This window comes from Mustela nigripes, chromosome 1 (genome assembly GCF_022355385.1).
Source record: "Mustela nigripes isolate SB6536 chromosome 1, MUSNIG.SB6536, whole genome shotgun sequence".
In the NCBI taxonomy this organism is placed as follows: Eukaryota; Metazoa; Chordata; class Mammalia; order Carnivora; family Mustelidae; genus Mustela; species Mustela nigripes.
Genome location: NC_081557.1, coordinates 6,805,814 through 6,814,723, shown reverse-complemented (window position 1 = coordinate 6,814,723; position 8,910 = coordinate 6,805,814). Strand labels below are relative to the sequence as shown.

Below are 8,910 nucleotides of genomic sequence, written 5' to 3'. Positions count from 1 at the left end.
CATAGCAATCTCTATAGTTTTCCATGTTTGCAATAATTTTTAAAAAATCATTAAAGATCCTGTGTAAAAAGTTCATATCCCAGTGTCCGGCTCATGGGAAACATTGAATAAATTTTAGCTATCATCATTAGGTAAGTTTATAAAGATATAAATTCAGCCCTCTGAGATCTAGTAGCAAGGGATACTAATCTGAAATGGTTGTAGGAATCACAAAAATCTAGAATCCTGCAAGTGGGGGATGTGTTGAAGACTGTCGCATCTATCATTTTACTGATGAAAACCCTATGTCTGTGGGACAGTCACCTCCCCAACTCCCCGGGACAGGGCTAAATCTCAGCATTCCTCACTCCCCAACTGCCCCTGCCTCATCTGAAAGTAGCAACTTGGGTTGGTTGTTAGTTATTCACTGCTCTTTCTCCAGCACCTGCCGGCCCCGGGGCTCAGACCAGACCCAGGTTCAGGGAACATAGAAGCCTTTAGGGAGACAGACTATAATTAATTGCAGTTGAGATCAGTGCCTCAGAGGAGATGTCCAAGGAGTAAGGGAATATATGGTGGGCTCTGCTCAGTGAAACAGATCAGGGAAGTCCTCCTCGCCAAAGTAGCATTTGAGTTGAGAAGGATGAGAAGAAGATGAGAAATAAGAAGGTGAGGGGCGCCTGGATGGCTCAGTGGGTTAAAGCCACTGCCTTCAGCTCAGGTCATGATCCCAGGGTCCTGGGATCGAGCCCCGCATCGGGCTCTCTGCTCAGCACGGAGCCTGCTTCCTCCTCTCTCTCTGCCTTCCTCTCTGCCTACTTATAATCTCTGTTTGTCAAATAAATAAATAAAATCTTTAAAAAAAAAAAAAAAGAAAGAAAGAAAGAAGAAGGTGAATAGTGGGGAGAAGAGCTCGCTGAGGAGGGAGTACGGCCAGTGCAAAGGCCATGGGGCCGGGAGGTGCTTGACACAATGAGATGTCAGAACAGGTGATTAGTGATTACATTGACATTTCATTAACTCCCTTTTGTCTACACCCCACCCACTGCCTTCTCTCAGACTTGAATACCTTTAAGATGATCCTCTGTTTGTTTGGGAAAAGGAGCCTGGCCGGCTGTTTCAGTTGTCTCTACCTATACACCATGGAGCTCTTCCCAACCGAAGTCAGGTAAGAAGATGGGTCATTGTCTCTGGGACCGAGACTGCAGCCCCTGTCGCTCAGAGCTGGGCCACTAAGGAAACCAGCCTTCTTTTGGAAATGGTTTTGTGGTTTCATGTCTCAAAAGAGCAGGTTCAAGTCCCTATTTTAACGTGATTTTGGGTATCGTAGGACATTGCTCTTGGAATAGTGACCGGAACTTGGCAGGCACTCCATAAACGGTATCATGTCTATAGCTTCGGAAAAATGTCAGTATCCCAGGTAGTGGTAGGAAATGAAGAGCTGAGGAGTTGAGTGTTGGAGCAGCGCCCAGCCCAGAGCACGTGCTCAGTAAGTATCAGCTGTCAGGCTTTCCGTCATTATCATGGCTCCCAGTAAGCATCCCCCTGGGCGCATCTGAGATCAAGGTTCCCTTCCCCATGATGTGCCCCCACATGACCCATCCCAGGATCAGGCCCTTTGCCACGCAGCCTTCTTATCTCTTGTGCACCAGCCCTGACACTCAGGGCCTGGTTCATTCATTCATTCACCAGATCCTCTCAGGCTTGGTGCAGGTGCTTGAATTCCGGCAGTGCACCTGCACGGTCCCAACCCCTTCCGTGTTCTCTGTCTCCTCAGGCAGACCGGGATGAGTGCTGGGATCTTCAGCACACGCCTGGGCTCCCTCTTGTCCTCCCTGGTCTACATCCTGGGCAACCATAGCCCAGTGCTACAGCCGGTGATGTTTGGCCTGGTCCCGATCCTGGCAGCCACAGCGGGCTCCTTCCTGATAGAGACCAACAACCAGCCGTTGCCGAACACCATCCAGGAGACAGAGAAGAGGTAAGAGACTTCCTGCTCGCATCTCTCCAGTGTCTCAGAAAGTCCTTGTAGCCTGTGGGGACCAGCAGTGGGAAAGGGTCCTCTGGGGTTCTTGCTGCCTTGGCAGGAGTGGGGGGCACCCCCCTGGGCCCATGTCAGGACCTCTGGGGCCACTCGCACTGCCCCTCCCCCTCCTTCTGTAAATGTCATAATGGCTTCAGGTGTCTTAAAATTGGTGGTGATCGCCCGGGAGCCTGAGGAAGCATTTGGAGGTGAATCCCACAGGAGGCCATATACAGTGCTGCCTAATTCTCCTTCTATTAAATACATCATCACTTTGTATGTGGAGGGGAGCTGTCGCATGGCTAAATCCCTCTTGTCACCTAACCTGTGGCTGCAAAACACGGGGTAGGGAACAAGTGAGTCAGTCTGTCCCTTCAAATGAAGTTCAGCCATGCTTTCTAGGTTAGAAGGAAGACGGTCATCTAATCTACCCACAAAGCACTTCTTTGCAAGTGGGTTCCTTATCTGTGGCTTGGAGGATCGGGGCTGGGCTTGGGTGTGTCTGCAGGTCAGATGGGCTGGGCTGGGCTGGCCTGGCCTGGGGGCACCTCTCAGGGGGCAGCTCTGCATCTCCATTTCACCCTTCTTCTGGGGCAGCAAGCACCCTCCTTCTCAGGGCGGTGGCAGAGACCCAGGAGCCCGTCCATTTCTGAAGCTCTCGCTTTTCCGCTCAGAGCATGTTGTTCTGTGTCTTTCCTTACCCAGAGTGAAGATGGCTCGTGACAAGCAAAGAAACGTCAGTGAAAATACCACAAAGAAAGGATTGGCCTCACTTCTCCCAGAAAAGACAAAAGTCAAATGTACGGTGTGATTTCTCTGGACCCACACCTATATTCTGAATGGCCCTTCCTCTCTCTTCACTTTCTCATGTTTTGGAAATGTGACACGTCTTGCCAAGGAAATGCGGTGGCACCCCGCTTGACCACCATGGAAAGCAACGATAGGGCTGTGCTCTGGAAATATTATAAGGCAGATGAGTCATTCGACTTAGAGACCAACGAGAAATGACACGTATTGGACAATCTGTGACACTTGAATATGAAGAATGAGCTTTAAGTAGATATGAAGGGATCCGTCGATTTTGTGAAGTGGCATCAGGTAACAGAAGCCAACGTCCCTTTTTAAAAAAGAAAAAAGATGTGAAGCTGAAGTATTTAGGAATGAAATGAAACATCGGGAATTTGCTTTAAAATTCTAGAAAAGTGGACAGAGTGAGTGCCAGGGTTGAAGCAGGGAGTTCCTTGATCTTCCTACTTTGGGACGTGTTTGGAAAAATTTTTTAAGACTTTATTTATTTATTTGGCAGACAGATCACAAGTAGGCAGAGAGACAGGTGCATGGGGGTCAGGGGGCAGGCTCCCTGCTGAGAGAGAGCCTGATGTGGGGCTTGATCCCAGGACGCTGAGATCATACCTGAGCAGAAGGCAGGGGCTTAACCCACTGAGCCACCCAGGCGCCCTGTTTGGAAATTTTTATGATTGAAATATTTTTCAAGTCCAACAGCTTTTTTCTATGATTAATCTAAAACAATGACATGATGGCTGAAAACGTCCCCCCAGGCTGCCTCCCCAAGGGTTTTGTCTCCTTGGTGGTGGCTCTTCTCAGACCCTGAAACCCTTAGTAGCTGCAGCTCAAGGTCATATCCTACATTGCCTGTGGATGACCCAACCAGCTCTCTGGCGAGCAGCCCAGGGAGGCAGCCCAGATCACAGGGTGAATGCCTGAGACTCCAAAAGGCCAAAAACCTAGCAGAGCTTCCAAAGAGAGGTGGTGAGGGGCGTGTCCAAGATGTTGATCAGAGCGCTGTTGACATAGTACCGCTTGCTAGTTACTGATATCGCTAAGCTTGGTAATGGTCATTTGATATACAAGGACATATGCTTGAGACCCACAGGGCTTCGGTATGGAGAAGAGCCTCCTGAATTTCTGAAAATCAGGGTGTCCGCTGGTTATCACTGAGCTTCTCTATCCAGCATGGGCATGTAAATGTATGTATTTTTTTTCCCTACACCTACGTTTTCTCTAACATAGAAGACAGAGGATTATTGCAGTGTTCATGTTTTTGTTACTAGCCTCTGATCTAATGATGTTAAATAGAATACAAAAAAATTCAGCTAAGTTTCTCAAATGCTAATTCATATTTTGTTATTTCTGTTTGTTGTTTACTTATTTATCTGCTTTAAGTATGAACGATTAACCAATATTCAATTCTCGTTTGAATTATGATTATGAATTATATCATGGTTTGTTTTTAGAAATAAAAATCCCTTTTTTGAAAACAGATAATGGTTGAACATAACTGAATTAAAGTAGTACATCAAAGCAGACTATAAAACTTGACTGCTTCAGAAAACCTAAGTTTAGGGGCTCCTGGGTGACTCAGTGGGTTAAGCCTCTGCCTTTGGCTCAGATCATGATCTCAGGCTCCTGGGATTGAGCCCCACATCCAGTTCCCTGCTCAGCAGAGTGCCTGCTTCTCCCTCTCTCTCTGCCTGCCTCTTTGCCTACTTGTGTTCTCTCTTTATCTCTCTAATAAATAAATAAAATCTTAAAAAAAAAAAAAAGAAAGAAAACCTAAGTTTACAAAGATTTAGATCGGGGCACCCGCTGGCTCAGTCAGTGAAGCAAATGCTCCTTCTTCTTCTTCTTTTTTTTTCTTCTTAAGATTTTATTTATTTGTTTGACAGACAGAGATCACAAGTTGGGGGAGAGGCAGACAGAGAGAGAGAGAGAGAGAGAGGAGGAAGCAGGCTCCCTGCTGAGCAGAGAGCCTGATGCAGGGCTCGTTCCCAGGACCCTGGGATCGCGACCTGAGCCGAAGGCAGAGGCCCTAACCCACTGAGCCACCCAGGCACCCTCTTTTTTTTTTTTTTAAGATTTATTTACTTGAGAGAGAGCGCGTGACTCCACACACACCGACACATACAGCAGGGAGGGCCAGAGGGGGAGCGAGAGAGAATCTCAAGCAGACTCCCTGTTGAGCATGGAGCCCAATACCGGGCTTGATCTCACAACCCTGAGATCATGACCTGAGCTGAAGTCAAGAGTCAGACACTCAACCAGCTGAGCCATCGGGGCGCCCCACGAGGGACTCTTGATCCCAGGGCTGTAAGTTTGAGTCCCACATTGGTTGTAGAGATGACTTAAAAATAAAAACCTTAGGGGCCCCTGCGTGGCTCAGTGGGTTAAGCCTCTGACTTCGGCTCAGGTCATGATCTCAGGGTCCTGGGATGGAGCCCCGAATGGGCTCTAGGCTCAGCAAGGAGCCTGCCCCCCCCCACCTGCCTCCCTGTCTACCTGTGATCTCTCCCTCTGTCAAATAAATAAATAAAATCTTAAAAAAAAAATAAATTTAAAAGTAAAATCTTTAAAAATAAATAAATAAATAAAATATTTTGATCATACCTGAGTTCAAGAATGATAAATCATATACAAATATGATTTCACATATCATATGAATTTTTCAGAATTTTAATGACTGACTTTAGTATTTCCTATTTTGCTTGACCAATGCCTTAAAAATCTGTATGATATTTGTTTTATTTTTATTTGTTTATTTATTTTTGGTGGGCAGCAAAACAAGGTTTATTGAGCGATAGTGAAGGGATAGTACAAAGCTCTCGAGGAGGGAGGGACCCCAAGGGGTTGCCACCGGGAGTTTCTAAGTCTAGGGATTTTTATGGGCTTGTTGGCCAGCTGTTTTCATCTGATTAACCGTCCCTGCACCTGTCATCCAATCAAGTTTCTGTCACCTATCTATCCTGTGGGAAGGGTGGAGGGCTCCTTCCAGGGCAGCATAAAATCCTTTAAAGGGTGGTTTCCTCTTAAGGTGTTGGGGGGTCCCTTGTTTCTGCCTGCCTGCCTTCCAATTATCCTTCATCATTCCCTCCTCTAAAGAGGTAACCCCAACTACTGTCAGGGAAAAAGGGTGACGACCGATCGTAGCTACTTCCTGCTGGTCAGGGGCATGGATGGGGCGGCAGTCAGGGCTCCTCTCATCAAGATCTGTCACGCGGTCCCCTGCAGGTGTCTGGTTTGACCTCCGTGCGAGGCTCCTTCTGAACCACCATCATTTGGAGTTTGATGATCTTTATTCTGGAAGATCTAAAGGAGGCAAGGCCCAATGCATAATGCAAGACCGAGTACAGCCGGGCGTCCGGCGAGAAATAGAGCATGTATTTGTGAGGCGATGGCCGGCAAAAGGAAAAAGACTTATCTGTTTCTTGTGCCTCCAAGACAAGTTGGAGGTCCTCTCTAGGTTCCCAGAAGGGTTTCGGGGACCCAGGCTTGAACTTCAGGCACATTGCTGTTGGGAGTTGTCCCTGGGTGCGGGTCTTCCCAGACTGGCTCTAACAAGACTTGGCCCCCAGGGTGAAGTAGGAGAGGTTGGTTATTTGGGGGCTGGGAGTTGGGAAGCTTCTTGCAAGAGGGATGAGATGATTTATTAAATCAAAGACTTCCTTGTCTGTCAGCAGGTCATTGACAAGGAAGGGTCTCCCATATAAGGCAATAGGGAGTAGAGACACCCAATTTTTACTTGTCTCTTGTGCCATTTCATTCTTCCAAGGATTGACGTCTTCAGACATGGTGTGATAGAGCCCCGAACCTTGGCTACTCCCTCTGCAGGGTCTGGGGGAGTCCAAGCCAAGGGATCTTCTGTGGCTTTTTTGGTTCTAGAGGGAAAGACCTTAACCCAGTAGGCAAGGGTGTCTACCCAAACCAGAGGATACCTGTCCCTTTGCCCGTCTTCCCCAGGGTAACTTCCTACTCACTGTTTGCCTCTGGGGACTTGTGAATGGGGGAACTGGTCATTCTTCACGTTTTTCCTGTCCCAGAATCAGTTTCATAGATTCGGGAATCAAGGGAGCCAGCAGCTATAGCTGCCCCTAAGGCATGCTGGCCAGCCGGGGATTAGGACGCCCGAGGTCATTCCCTTTCTGTCACATCCTTCACAGTGGAAAGACAGAGCTGGGCACTGAGAAAGGCCCTCTTGAGATTCTTAAAAGCTTTCTCTGACTCTGGATCCCACATTAATAGGTAGGTACTGGCTTGTCTGGGTGTCCTTGATCAACCAATATAGGGGACCTGCCCTTTCTCCGTGACTGTGTCCTATCATGTCCCAATAACCTTTCCATCAACGGAAAGCGGTGGGGTCCTTTAGGTATATGGGGACAGGCACTGCTTATGTTAAGTCCCAACCCACCTTGGCCTGGGATGCCCAGACCTGGGAATTAATATCAGCCTCCATTACAGGGAGGCCATTGCCAGCCTGACTAGGGGCCATCACTACGAGAGTTTCTCTTTACCTAAAAGAAGTGTGGAACTTCTGGACTTAAAGAGTGAGAGAGGCAGCTCTTCCTGCCCATAGGTCCTGTCCCTGTGCTTTAAAAAAACCCTTTTGGCACCAAAACTTCTCAAGAATTCTTTCTTGGCTGTTGGCTTCGAACCCGAACATCTTTCCTACATGCCTGTGATGGAAGAGCATTCGGGGATTTCACCCGCTGGACCCCAGGGCCTGACGCTCACTGCCCACCTGCTTGTACTCCCTGACCTTTGTCTTACATTTCTCCTTCAGCTCTTCTTTCCAGCTGACCTCAGCTGCAGCAAATGAAACCCGAAAACACCCCTCAGGTGTTTTGTGATGGGTGATGGGTGATGTGGGAAACAAAGACAGAAGAAAAATTATTAAATTTCCTCACTACCCCACTGACAGTCCTGGAAACAGGCAGGGGACCTTCTTCCTCTAAGGACTCTATTGCCTCAATGATGCTACTTTCCTAAGGGCAAAAGCCAATCTTAGCCCCACACCCCCACCCCCCAAGGTCCTGTAAGTCCACTTTAACATATAAAAATTCTTTAGAAGATTCCTTTATCTCTAAACCCCACCAAGATCCATGTTAGTGATCACCTCCCCCCCACCAAGCTTATGGCCCACCGATATACATCTGAAGGGTCTCATGACTAAGGTTTTATTAGACGGTAATAAATCACATTTTGGCCACAATGGCTAGCCTCCTCAAGGTCCTGGAAACCTTGCTTCCAAAATTCTTTAGAGACTTACACTCTCCCTAACCCCCACCCGACTTGAATGTATGTAATGGGCCACTTCTTCTGACCCCACTACAGCTCTTTCTGTCGATGGTCCTGTCCCCGTGCTTTAATAAAATCACTTTTTTGCACCAGAAAAAAAAGAGAGAGAGAGAGAGAGAGAGAGAGAAGAAAAGAAACAAGTGAAAGAAAGGAAGGAAGGAAGGAAGGAAGGAAGGAAGGAAGGAAGGAAATCAGATCCCCAGGTGCATCCCAGAAGATGAGGAAAAAATCTGGCTAATGGGTCGCCCAGTGATACCCTTAACGACAACATCGCAGTTGAATAGTTGGCCCAGGGCAGAGAGAACAGAAAGGGTGTCTCCTGTATCAAGAAGGAAATGGGCTGGTTTTCCTGGTGTTTCCAAAACGGCCTGGGGCTCTGGGTTCCCTAGGGTGAGCTGTTGGGGAGGAGCCCCATGGAGAGCCCCAGGACCCAGCAGTCCCAATCAGGGCTCTGGCCACCTGAGCCCTTGAGGATTAAGGTCCCCGAGGGCCTTCAGATTTCCAGTGTCCTCCTTAGTTTTTGTCACTGGGGGCATTCTCACTTCCAGTGTCCCAGGCAGCCATAGATAGGGCATTTGGTGCCAGAGCCTTCGGAACCTGGAAGCTGATTGGATCTTTAAGAATGACCTCAGCATGGGGAGCACCAGGAGAGCCGGCTGTGTATTCAATGAGAACCTCTCTCAATCTGAGAAAATTGTTGGGTTTTCTTCCCGAGTTTGGGTTGACACTTAACTTACCTATAGACCCAGATACCCTTACCAGAGACTTTGAAAGCCACCTCCTTAAAAATTTCCCTAGAAAACTTCGAGACAAGATTA

General features: G+C 47.9%; 1 long non-coding RNA gene across 1 annotated transcript; it reads left to right on the top strand.

Annotated features, from left to right (window-relative positions):
• Positions 1–1,674: 1,674 nt before the first annotated feature.
• LOC132005895 (uncharacterized) lies at positions 1,675–4,281 on the top strand. The gene is made up of 2 exons (XR_009400936.1): positions 1,675–1,960; positions 2,708–4,281. It is a non-coding gene; the product is annotated as an uncharacterized LOC132005895 (long non-coding RNA).
• Positions 4,282–8,910: the final 4,629 nt, after the last annotated feature.